Consider the following 13,752-nt stretch of genomic DNA (forward strand, 5'->3'; position numbering starts at 1 on the left):
CGCCAAGCCCGCCCTCCGCCCCCCACCGCCCGGACTCTCGGGACTCGCCCGCGCCCGGCGGGGCCGGGCCGAGGCGGGCTGGTGCGAACGCCTCTCGCCGCCCGCCGCCTTGCGTTTCTGCGGTGTTTTAGCGGCAGCGTCGTCACATGACAACAAGCTCGCCTCAGTGGAGGGGTCTGGGGGTCGCTCGGCGTGGCGGCCGGCCGGGGCCTTTTCTTGGTGGGGTGGGGCAGGGGGCTTGCGACTGGGGGAGAAGGGGCTTCGAAGCCAAGCTTTCCCGCTATCTGCCCTCTCCGCCCCCGATGGAGGCCTCCCTGTAAAACGTGTCCAGACCGGAGCACTGCCCCGCTAGTTTGCCAATTCCCCGGGAGAAGAGGCCAATAAAAGTTGTTTTCCCTCCTTTCTCGGGGTGGGGGCGGGGTGAAGAGCTGGGAAACTGGAGTGCCTGGAGTTGGACCTGGGCCTCGATTGGAGTGTCAGAACTGGGTGCTTGTGTGCTCTAGGGACTTAAAAAATTTTCATGTCTTAGGATTGTCACGTCACCCTTTCTACCCACATTTGAAATGTTATCGATTCTCTTCACATTGCAGAGAATCGTGCTCGGGGCGTATAAATCCTGGGATGGTTTTGGAAGCTTATAGACTCAAAACAATGCTGTTTGTGACGATAGCGAATTTGCTGTTAAAGTTATTGTTAAGGTGATGAGTATAGTTTCTTGTTAAGGTAACTTGGCCTAGTCGTGACTAGAAAGGACTATATTTTGCATCGTTTTAGGAAATACAGTGTGAGAGTATTTGAATTGGTATAAAGAAAGTTGTGTGATGTGTAACTCGTGTGGAATTTGAATACGACAGTGCCTTTTAGTTTTCTATGTGTTTTAAGAAAGTTGTAAGTTTTCATGGTGAAATAGACACAACAGTGAACGTAAAAGGACTTACTTATTGTATGAAATATTGTGCCATGTTTTCATGTTTATAGTGCTGATTTCAGATTTTAAAAATTGCAGAAGGAGGGAAGTCTTGAAAGATCCGGAAACGGTGTCTCTTTGCTTTTGATTTTTGTGAACACTTAAAACACAAATTACTTGCTTTCTAAATAAAGTTCTGGAAAACCTACAGGTGTTTTGCTAATTTTTTTCTTCATATTTTCAAAATGTATTTTAAATTTATTCAAGTGATTTGCCAATGGTCATTTTTATTACCAAACTACTTTTGAGTGGAAATTTCTCAGTATTTCCTGAAATATTTCCTGAAAGCTGAGTTACTGAAATACATGTGAAATGTGGGAAATTGTTACTAGGATTGCTTCTTTTGAAGACAGTAATAAAATTACTGTTGATTTGAATGAGCTTTTTAAAGCCTTAAGGGGGGCTGTGGTGTAGGGGAAAGAGCTCTGGACTGAAGTTACCTTAAACGTTACCCAGGTTTGTCGTCTTTGGCATGTCACTCTGAGCCTTACTTTTCTCATCAAAGTTTAAATATTTTATACAATTTTAGCTTTTCCCCTTTGATTCTGGATCTGTATATCTTCATAATCAGTGCGGTGAGGACATATATAATGCACTCTGGGGAAAAAGATAATCTCTTTGCAGCCTGGGTACATGGATACGAGAGCCCTTGGCTCCAGGGGCAGTCACAACGGGTCTTACTGGCTCAGTGTAGTCCTTATTTCTTGTGGGTGTAGATTTGGCTCCCATCAGGGGATGCTTTGTCTTTGGGTTTTGCCTGATTTTAAGAGAGAAGCTGGAAAGAGGAGTTTAATCAGTTGGAAAGTACTGACTGAGGTCAAAATGGAGGTAGGTGGAAATCCTCTTTCATCTTCCCTTGTTTTCTTTGCTGCTTAATCCTACAGTAAAGGAGTATATATTCATTTTCTTTTGGCCTTTAGACTCCCCTTGAGGACCCCTTTTTAAAGCTCATCTGGTTTAGACCTACCCAAGATAATTTCCTTTTTGGCAAACTCAACTGATTAGGGACCTTAAATACATGTGCAAAATCTGTTTGCCATGTAACCACCACTGGAATGATACCCTATTATATTTACAGGTCCCCCCCACTCAGAGGGAGGGTAATTTATAGGACGTGGGTCATTGAGAATTCTTTGAATTTTGCCTGCTATTGGGAAAGTATCTTTATGTTTGCCTCTGTAGAATCTAGACATTTAAGGAGAGCACAGAGGGAGAACAATAACCTTGGTAAATTTACTCATATTTATTTGTCTTTAAACCTCTTCCTTTATCATATTTCCTAGTACCTCGTTTAAGTGCCTCTATAAAAATATTTTACTGCATTTAGAGTAAATTAAAAAGTAAAACTAAAAAACTTCAGGTAATGAGAAAGATTAGAAAATTATTATTCCTTTATACCTGTTTTACCCATTTTAGAGATAAGATTGAATCTAATAAGGTTAGAGTTTTTTCTGTTTATGGTTAGAGATTTTAATGCTTAAGCTATTGACATGTAGATTCCCACACTCATTGCCCCAGGCAGTTGCTGTGGCTTGATTTGTCTGCAGTTTGTGAAGAAGATATTCTTATAAAAATAGTTATTTGAAGGGTCAGAGTCGGGATATTATTGGTGGAACAAAGAAGGTAGCAGAGGTTGGTATGTGGGATGGTTTGGGTCCAAGAAGCAGAACATTTTCAAGGGGAGGCAATTAGGACCATTCCAATTAAGGACATCAAGCTTTAAAGAGTGTAGCCAGGAGTTAAAATTGTTAGGGGGATACAACTTATTACTAGAGAGGTGCTATGATAGGGGCTTGGTAAATCTTTGTTAGCTGAGCAAACATATAAATCTTTAGAATTAAGATATTTCTGGCTAAGGTGACACTCCTTAGGGGAAAGCAGGAAGTAGAGACCTAAAAGAATATTCTTGCATGAGCCCCAGAATGAGATATATCTTGAGATGGGAATTAGGGTAATGCTTACAGAGAAGGAGGGGTTAGTTTTCTGTCATTTTAGTAGTTAAGAGGATAGGATCTCAGCTTCCTACATTACTGCTGAGAGAAACCTTGTTTTATTGAGAAATGTGATTTTTTTAAAGTGAGCTTTTTGTAGGTCATAGACCAGTTGGTTTTATAGAATCTTTTCTCCATATAATTCATTCCTTATTGCTTCCTTTAGGTTTTTTCCCTCCTCTGTTAATTCTGTTTTTGCCAGTTTGTGCTTGAAGGACATCTTAAGTCCTACTTTGTTTATAAAAACACATTTCTTTGTGCTATGGGTGGAAATGGTACACTAGTAAAGCCCAAATGTCTCATGGAGTTTTGCTATAATTGAACAGTAAACATTTCATGAAATAACATTTAGCTTTTATGTAGTGCTCTCTGATATTTTCAAATTTTGTTTTTTACATTAAGAATGTTGGTTGCAACTCACCTAGGTGATATCATGACTTAGAGCTGGAAAGCAGTGAATTATACCTTGGTAATCAGGAGGGTGCCAAGTAAGGCCATAAGAAGAAACCATTTCATGTCTACCAAATTGGCAAACATTTAACATTCTGATAATACCAGGTGTTGGTGAGAATGTGGAGAAATTCTACTCCCGCTTTTGGCAGGAATATAAATTGGCACAGTCATTTTGCAGAAGAATTTGTTTTATCCTTGATTTCTAGGATAATTTTCACTTGGACAGAGTTTTTCATATTTCATATTTAATGTTTTGTTAGGTATTTAGGGATATTCTTAAGGGATATTGCTTTGTAATTATCTTTAGTTGTAATGTCTTTGTCAGGTTTCAGTATTATGATTATGATGACCTCATAAAATAGGTCTGTTTACTGAAATAATTTGTCTAGCATTGATATTCATTCTCAAGTGAGTATTTACTAGAATTCAGTGATACCATCTAGATATGGAATTTTTTTTGTGGCAAGGTTTTTGATAACATTCAAATTTAAATTTGTTAGTACACATGGCTGTTTAGATTTTTTTCATCATGCCAGTTTTGATAAGTTATATTTAAAGACATTTGTTCATCTTGTTTATTGATATAAATTGTTTACAGGATTTCCTAGTTATCCTTCTAATGTCTGTAAGCTCTGTAGTGGTATCTCCTCTTTAATTTCTAATGGTGTATGTTCTTTTTTCTTAATCAGCCTCATTCTTGGTTAACCAGTATTACTGTCTTTACAGGTAATAAGATTGCTAGTTTTCTCCATTTGTCTTCTTGATCTCATTTTTTCTTTTCCTTATAATTTCTTCCACATATTTGCCCTTTTTTCCCTAGTTTCTTTTTTAAATATTTATTTTGAGAGAGAAAGAGGGAACTAGTGGGGGAGGGGTAGCAAGAGAGGTTGAGAGAGAATCCCAAGCAATCTCTGTGTTCAGTGCAGAGCCCGATGAGGGGCTTGATCCCATGAACTGTAAGATCATGACCTGAGCTGAAATCAAGAGTCAGAAGCTCAACCAACTGAGCCACCCAAGAGCCCCACCTCTTTTTTCTAGCTTCTTTAGAGTGGAACTTTAGGTCATAAATTTTAGACATTTCCCTCCTGCCCTCCCTTCCTTCCTTCCGTTTATATTTCAGGGAGAGAGTGTGAGTGGAGGAGGGAAGACAAAAGAGAGGGAGACACAAAATTTGAAGCAGGCTCCAGGCTCTGAGCTGTCTGCACAGAGCCTGACCTGGGGCTTGAACTCACAAACTTGAGATCATGACCTGAGCTGAAGCCTCACAGTTAACAGAGGGAGCCACACAGGTGCTCCATGGACATTTCTTGTTTTCTAATATGAACATTTAAAACTATTGATTTCTCTATAAACACTGTTGTATTCCACAGATTTTGACATGTTGTATTTTTGTTACTTAGTTTGAAATAGTTTATTTGCTTTGTAATTTCTTTGACATATGGATTATTAAAAATGTGTTTAATTTTAAAACATTTGGGATGATTTTAGAGATCTTGTTACTGATTTCTAACTTAATTTCATTTTGAGGTCAGAGAATATACTATGATTTTAATCCCTTTAAATTTATTGAACCTTGTTTTATGGTCTGTCTTGGTAAATGTATCATTCACATTTGAAAACAATGTGTATTTTGCAGTTGTTTGGTATATTATTCTGTAAATATCACTTAGATTAAGGTGTTTCAATAGCATTTTTAAGTCATTTGTGTATTTGCTGTTGTTTTTGTTTAATTTTGGAGAGAGGTCTGGTTCTTTCAGTTGCTGAGAAATCCAACTATGACTTTAGTCATAATTGCCTATTTCTTGGAGTTATCTATTTCTCCTTTAATTTTGTCAATTTTTGTCTTCTGCATTTTGAAACTTTATTATTAGGCACGTACAATATACAATATATCTTTCTGGTGGATTGATCTTTTTATCATTTTGAAATGTTTTTCTTTATCCCTGGTAATACTTTGTTTTCAGGTCTACTTTATGTGATATTAATATAGCCATTTCGACTTTCTTGAGCTTACTGTTTTCATTGTATTTTTTTTTTACTGACTTACTTAAAACCTTTTATCTTTGTGTTTCTCATGTACCTCTTGAAAACAGCATATATTGTTGTTTTGCGTTTTTCTTCTTTCTGATAATAAGGAAGTGGAGTCTGTCTTTCACTTATAATAGACATTGATTATGTCATGAATGGTGAAAGGCCTGAGATTTTACCCTACTTGGAGGCTAACAAGTTTTAATCTGCCACAATTTAATGGATGCTGGTAGGAGTCATGGGACTCCTTGATCAGAGAGAAAGAACAATGCACTACAGCAATAGCCTTACTGATAAGTGGCAGTGTTGATAAGGCACAGTATCCTGTGTAGTGTTGTATGTTAATTTTTCCATGGCCATATAGCTAGTTAATGACAGAATCAGCATTTGCATCAGACCTCTGAGCCCCAGTTTGTACACACTATGGTAGTGTGAAGATATGATGTCTGTATTTGCAGTGGGGAAACTTGAATCCTCCTAATAAATAGTAAGCATGCCTCCCATTTTCTTTGAAGGAGATGCTGTTTGTCTTTCAAGATTGTTCACTGTTCTGAATTTTTGAAAAGCCTGGGACATGGCATTCAGTGCCTGTTTTTAAGGCATACAGAAAAGTGAGAGACCCATGGAGCATTCTCTCCCCAGACTGCCCAGTGAATTTTCTTAGTTTTCCCTATGTTATTTGTGATTAAGTTTTCCTTATTTTTCTCATATGGCTGCAACCTAGCCTCTTAGCTCTATCTCTGTACTGTGCTTCTCTTTGAGTTTTCTCTTTCTGCAAATTGGATTATATACCTATATCCTAGTCTATCACCCCATCTTTGTTCTGTTTTATATGTGTATTGAGCATTCACTATCTACCAATAAATGTTTTACAGTAACTCAATGCAGTAGTTATTGTTAATCCATTTTATAGGTTAGATTAAATTTATGTAATATTAATTAGATTAGATTAAACTTCCCAAGTTTGTGATGAGAGAGGGGCACAATGTAGAGAGATCTTTGGAGTATTCTGCTTGTTGACCTTAGTAGTGGTTATGTGGGGTATTTGATTTATAGTTCTTTAAACTGTTATTGAGGTTTTTTGAATTGTACTGCATTATTGATACAGCTCAAAAAGGAAAAATAAAAAGTAAATACTGAGTTGTAGGATCTGTCTGTGTAGCATCTTTCCTGATAACTTCAGCCAACATTTATCATTCTTTGTATATTTTCATATGTTCTAAATGTGTTACTGCGTTTGTTGGCATCATAAGATCTGATAAGTGGTAGTCTTCATGAGACACAGTATCCTGTGTAGTATTGTAGACTGATTGTCCCAAGGTTGTATGGCAAATAAATGATAGAACTAGGATTTAAGCCTAGGCTTACTTTCAGAATCCAGACTCTAAATCTGTTAAAAGGTCATTTTTCTCTCAGTCTCACTTCTGCATGTTGAAATCCTTTGCATGTTTATTTTATGGAGATTTAGTTTTCTTCCCTGTTCCACCGTATAATGGTTGTGTGGTCTTGGGCAGAACATTTAATTTCTGGAGGTCTCTGTTGTCTTATCTCTATGATGGGAATCCAGTTAAGATTTTTTTCAGTAAATACTTTTGAGGGCCAACTCCATGATGAGTAATGAGTATGTAAAATTCATAAATACATAGGTTTTGCTCTCAAGTTTCTGTTCTATTAGAGATTAATAACTAAAACAAAAACCCCAAAGCAACAAAAGAAACCAACAGGAATAATACATGAAATGTTGTAGAAGGGGTTAAGTTCAAGATACTTTGGAAGCATAAAGTGCTGAATTAAGGGGAGATGGCTTTCTCCCTTTCAGTTTTCCCCCTGAAATAATGAATGGAAGCGACAAACAAGAGTCAGAAAAGTTTTTCAGCAGAAAATGTTCATGGTAACATTAATAATTAAATATTATTGGTACTGTTTTTAGGCTCTTCGGCAAAATTTCTCTTTTTAATTGTTGAGTTGGTTTAAAGGTCCAGGTAGAGGTTTGAGAGATCATTGCCTGGCTTCTCAATCTTAAGAGAGGCAGACAAGATGTGCTTTAAACATAATCAAGCATGAACATGACCTGAGGTACCTGACTCCTTCTTATTCTAAAAGCTCTGTTGACTTTGATTATATCAGGTTATTATTTTTTTCTGTCTCATTTATAGCGATGAGAGGTAGGCGGCCTTTCTTCTGTAGTAAGATAGTATATGTAGCAAATGTGCAGAAATTTTATGATATAATGCAGGGTATAAAAGCTAAAGATATCTTAAGTTGTGTTCTACTTTATTATTAGAGATTAAATTCCATTTTGGAAGGAAAATGCATTACTGTGTGTCTTACATTGTTAGGCATAGTCAAAAAGTTCATATGTTTACAGATTAAGGAAGCACTATCAAATGATAAATGGCCAAGAAAGACATTAGGCTCTTTGCTTCCTGGAAGGGTATTGTAATGCTTTCTTGGCAAGTGAGAAATTTTGATGGCTGTAGTGTCAGGATTATCATTTATAATTATTAGTTTTACATGTATAATTTTGCCTACAAAGAGTAGGAATGAATTTTACCAAGAACAGAACTTATGTTAATGGTTACATCTTTGAGAAAGTTTTTAGACACAATAAGATGGTAAGTGACTACTTTTTCCTCCCATAAAATGGGATACAGAGAACAAAACCCTGGTTATTCTGTTTTTAAGCTAAGGATATGTAGTATTTTATAAATGTAAAGACAGCATGGTATAAGAGAAAACTAGTGAAGGGCTAGAGACATGAGTTTTAGTTACAGCTCTACCACTAATCAGCTATGTGTCTTTGAATAATTACTTCTCTGGGTCTCAGTTTCTTCATTGTAAAATTAGTGTTTTGGACCTAGTTTCTAAGATTCCTGTAAATTTTTTAGTGCCTGCTGAAAAATACTCAGGAAATCAACTCTGAATTATGTAATGCATAGGTTTTGACTTGTAAGTCTTTAATTTTGAAAAACTTAAGTGTATTTTCTCTATGCTCTTTTGCTTTCTGACTCCCATTTAGTTATTAGAAAAATTTGTGCTTTCTCCAGCTGATAGACCAAAATGTCTGTATTTAGATAGTATTTATAGCTTTTGGTGCCAGCTGTGGGTGTATGTTTGATTCTTTATTTGGTGAGAAAGAGATATATTAGCAAGTGTTTTCATATAATTTTATTCATTGTAAGTCATTCATATACTTATTGAAATCTACAGTGAGCCACACACTGTGGATATAAAGACGTTAAAACAGTTTTTGTTGTTCTATGTACAGAGAAAGTAATTCATGACTTAGAACTTAACTGATACCTTTTCCTTCCTTTTCTGATGGCCTTATTGCTCTTTCTCTCCCTCCTTTCCTTATATCTGGGGCTGGTTTAGGTGCCCTTCCCTTGTGTTTTAGTAGTAATGCTGTGCCAGGGCTGTCATGACTGATTGTAGAATTGGTGCTCTGCATAAAGGTGTCTGGCCAAGGGGATAGGTGGGAGCTAAAATCCAGATTGTATTCTGTTCGAAGACTGTCCATTTGTCTTTTTCACCTTTTTAAAATTCATCTGTCCATAGGAGGCCTCTTTACCTAATTTTTGTAGTTGGCATATGCTAACATCAGTGTACCATTAAGAACATTCTATAGTGTTTTTTTTTCCTAGCTAAGTTTTATAGTATGTAATAAGTGCCTTGCGGTGGTTTGAGGAAGTGAACAAATAAATGCTTCCTGAAAATGAATTCTTACGTAAATTTTGAAGGAAAAGTGATAGTTACCCAGTCATGACTGGGATGGTGGAGATAGGATTGCCGTTTTAGGTGAATATAAAGGGCCAGGGTTGCCATCTAGGATTGCCTGATGGTTCTGAAAGTGTGGTTCATGCAGCAGCAGTGTCAATATTTACTGGGAACTTGTTAAGAAATGTGTCTTTTTAGACCTTTTCCGAGTCCACCTGACTTAGAAATTTTGCAGATAGACATCAACAATTTTTAAAAATTTTTTAATTTTTTTAGTCTTTACTATTTTATTTTGAGAGACAGAGATTGAGCAGGGGAAGGGCAGAGAGAGAGGGAGACGGAATCTGAAGCAGGCTCCAGGCTCTGAGCTGTCTGCACAGAGCCTACTGCAGGGCTCAAACCCACTGACCATTAGATCATGACCTGAGAGCCAAAGTCGGTTGCTTAACTGACTGAGCCACCCAGGCACCCCTCTTCCCCTCCACTTCAAAGAGGAATGTTGGTAAATAAAGGTGGTGAGGTTATCATTGATGCCAGTTCATCTGGTACTTAAGGTTCTCCAGGTATAAATTTGTTCATTTCATTTTGGCTACTTACTGGAAATAAGACGGATATTTGTCCTCATGTAAGAGACAGTAAAAAAAATTAGATAAACATAGTAGTCATAAGAGTGATTATGCTATATTTTTGCAGGTACTGATGAATGCAATAAAGAAAGTAAATTAGTTACTGTCATAGGTAATAATGAGATATATACAGTCAGTAAAGGCATTTTTCAGGTCATGAAATTTAAGCTGAGATATGCACAGAACCTGGGTGACAATAGTTCAAGCACCAGGAGGAGCAAAAGCAGAATCTCTGTAGCATAAATGGCTGTGGTATTTTTAGGAAGTGAGAGAAGGTTATCGTGACTAGTGGGAGCATAATGCAGGAAGGGTGTTAATGGGACTACATGAGGTTAGAGAGATAGGCCAGAGTTGGGATTATGTAGGGCATATTTGGGTTAGTAAGGGCTCTAATGAGTGCTCATTTTATTATATAAAAACGTCCCTCTAGTTCAGTGGTTCTCAACAAGTTATTTTGCTTCTTTCCAGGGGGCATTTGGTAGTGTCTGCAGACGGTTTTGGTTGATACAACTGGGGGTGATGGTATATGCTACTGACATTAGTGGGTAGAGGCCAGGGATGCTGCTAAATATTCACTGCACAGGATGGCCCCCTACAACAGGAGTTATTACCCCAAAAATGTTAATAGTGCCAAGATTTAGAACTTAATACTTAAGCTGCTGTGTGAATATTAGATTTCAGTGGAGGTGGACTGGAGGGAGGGGTTAGGTTGTATTGGTGTGATAGTTCCTTGGGACTATGGTTGTAATAGGGGTAATAATGAGATGTTTTCTTAGTTTTTTATGTGCTGTGTGGAGGTAGAGTAGACAGTGAAGAAAAGCGATTAATCAAGAATGATTTTCAGGTTTCTGACTTTAATGATTGAGTGAATGGTCGTGCCATCCTAAGATGGGAATGACTAGAAGGAAGACCCAAGAATGAAGGGTTCTGATTTTTTAAGTCTTATTACACAAAACCTGGGTTACCATTAATGGAAGACACAATGCTATTGTGTGTACAATGAGAAGGAAATATATGTCATATGCCTGTACGGCCTATATTTGGTCACAGAAGCCACTCATTGCTTTGAAATCTTTTGTCTGTTCTCAGAGATTTGACAGTTTTTTCAGCTTTCATTTCCACTGCTTAGGATGTGATAGGTTGTCCTTTTCTGTATATTTTGTGAAGAAAATACAATACAGATTCATCTGCTTGTGACTATTTTCATGTCCCTTAATTCACTTTATTGTTGCTTTGCAAGAAAACATGGAATTGGGCTTATGTAAGGTATTTAAGCTCAACATGCATGAAACTGACAACACACATAACTCGTTGATATGGTGAATAGGAGTGATGGAGTTTATGAATGAACAAAGGCCATCTGTGTTTAATTATTGTCTGTCCAGCATGATTTTAAAGTGCAGTTGATTGTGAGATGTATCTTTGTTACAGTAAGGGGAAAATGTATAAGAATGGGTGAAATGCACTAGATGGTGAGAAACTTCCCAAACTAGTCCATTTTGTACAGGTATGATTTGGATAGAAATGGATGAAAAGCACTACTGGTGGTACTAGTGTTAACAGTAGGAATGGTTTTTGTGTTTTGGAAGCTTACCTTTAAAAAAATTTTTTTAATGTTTATTTATTTTTGAGACAGAGAAAGAGCATTAGCAGGGGACGGGCAGAGAGAGATGGAGGCACAGAATCTGAAGCAGGCTTCAGGCTCTGAGCTGTCAGCACAGAGTTCGATGTGGGGCTTGAACTCACGAACTGTGAGATCATGACCTGAACCAAAGTTGGACACAACCAGCTGAGCCACCCAGGTGCCCCGGAAGCTTACCTTTTAAGGGAATCACTGGGAGATGAAAAATTACATTTGCAGTGAGCTTTTCACATAGTGTTAGAATTTGTTGAATGGGTAAAGAGGACAGCAAGTTAAGAAATAGTTCTTAGGCAATATTGTATAAGCTAAGTGATGAAATAAAAGTGATGAAATTGTGTACACGTGTGTTTTGAGGGTGTATGCCATTGCTAGCAGCACAGTTAGTACAGAGTAAAGTTGTAGGCAAATATATTGTAATTTTGGCTGGACAACCTAACATTTTTTTCATATTACATTGTAAGTTGTACTTTAATTTACATAGCTTTGAAAACCCACTTTGCTAATAGTTTTGCTGCTTTATGTTAAAAGGATGGTAACCGTCACCTGAAACAAATACACTGAAATTTTATTAACCAAAGCAAAGTTTCTGTATGTATAAGTGGTGTATATATGCATGTGTATGTGAATATAATTTCTTTGAAGTACTACGACCACCTTTCAGCAGGAACAAAGCTGTGGCGCTTTAGTCCAAGCCATAGCCAGACATTACAGAAACATTAGATATTCCTCTCAGGTCTGGTAGTGACACTTTTTCTAATTAATTCCCCCTAAATCGTAGTCTTTTTTTGAGATTACCTTTTCAGAGAAAAATAATTCATTGGTTAAGTTGCAAATACTATACTATGACATGATTTTACTTGTTTGGCACTTACGTATGGTTTGTATTGTGAGAAACTGATAATTCACGTGTGGTTTTCTTTTCTGAACTATGACATGTCTTTAAGGAAGGGACATGCTTTTATGTGTTCTGTAGCACACATAAATAGCACATTGCTGGGCAAAGTAGTAGACATTCAGTAAATAATACTTAATGTTCAACCCAGTTGAGTACTTTAGCATTCTACCATAGATTATTCTTGGTTGGTCTACTTTAAACCTTTTAATTAGTGATTATTATGTTATAGCGTAAGCTGATAATATTCCTTCCTGAGATTCTGTTTTGTGCTGTTTGTTTCTAAATCTTTTTAGCCACCTTTTTCCTGCCTACTTTATTCATTCATTCATTATATGCTGTTTCTGGCCAGTTTCATTCTAAGGTCACACTATACAGAACTTGGAAATAGGAAATAATTCTTTTGACATATGACCTCGTTTTAAGCAGATACACACACATGCACAAATTCTTGTCTTTTAAAAGGTATTGTTATCGATGTGTAGGGAGATTGATTTGATTACGGTTAATAGTTTTGATAAAGGTTTACTGGTTCACCAAGATATTTGGAAGATTCCTTTGTGGATTCAAAGTATCATTGGATTTATGTAGAAATGTTGAGGAACAAATAGATTTATAATTAGAATACTTTAAAGGTTTGAATAGTTTCATTTGGAATCTTTATGGTTCTCTTTAAAAAGGAAACTAGAATTGTGAGGAGCATTCCACTTTTTAAAATAATGAGAAATAGTACTTTGCGATGAAAGACCTCTGCATTAATTTTTGCATATATTGTTGAACTTTTTGATATTTTTTTTCCCATAGTGATAGATTCTTCTTAGTCTTCAAGAGTCTTTTAGTCCTTTGATAGCATTTCTCTCCCTTCTGCCCTTATTTTCTTAGCTATCCTGGCACCTTATTTAACTTTTGAAATATGTTGAATTGCTGTGCACTTCTGTTTCTTTATTGTATTTATCCAATACTCAGCCATAGATCAGTTAATCTTTTTATTCTTTGCAGATTGGAGCCACTAAATATCCACACTCTCCAATCTTAACTGGACCCTCAGCATTACCCAATAATCCTTTTTTGTTCCTAATTCGTTCTTTCTCATAGCAGTTATTTAAAATTTTCTTTTTTTTTTAAAAAATAGTTTGTCAAATTGGTTTCTATACAACACCCAGTGCTCTTCCCCATAAGTGCCTTCCTCCATCACCACCACCTCATCCCCCCGCCCCCCTTCCCCTTCAACCCTCAGTTCCTTTTCAGTATTCAATAGTCTCAAGTTTTGCGTCCCTCTCTCTCCCCAACTCTCTTTCCCTCTTCCCCTCCCTCGGTCCTCCATTAGGTTTCTGCTGTTCTCCTGTGTGTATACACACACACACACACACACACACACACACACACCACATCTTCTTGATCCATTCATCAGGTGATGGACATTTAGGCTCTTTCCA

The 13,752-nt window shown here is 37.0% G+C and overlaps 1 protein-coding gene across 2 annotated transcripts in view; it reads left to right on the forward strand.

Annotated features, from left to right (window-relative positions):
• The window catches only part of STAG1 (stromal antigen 1), a 422,258-nt gene that overhangs the window by 480 nt on the left and 408,026 nt on the right, over window positions 1-13,752 (forward strand). The gene's annotated exons all lie outside the window — the stretch shown is intronic.

This window comes from Suricata suricatta, chromosome 5 (assembly GCF_006229205.1).
Source record: "Suricata suricatta isolate VVHF042 chromosome 5, meerkat_22Aug2017_6uvM2_HiC, whole genome shotgun sequence".
Lineage (NCBI taxonomy): Eukaryota > Metazoa > Chordata > Mammalia > Carnivora > Herpestidae > Suricata > Suricata suricatta.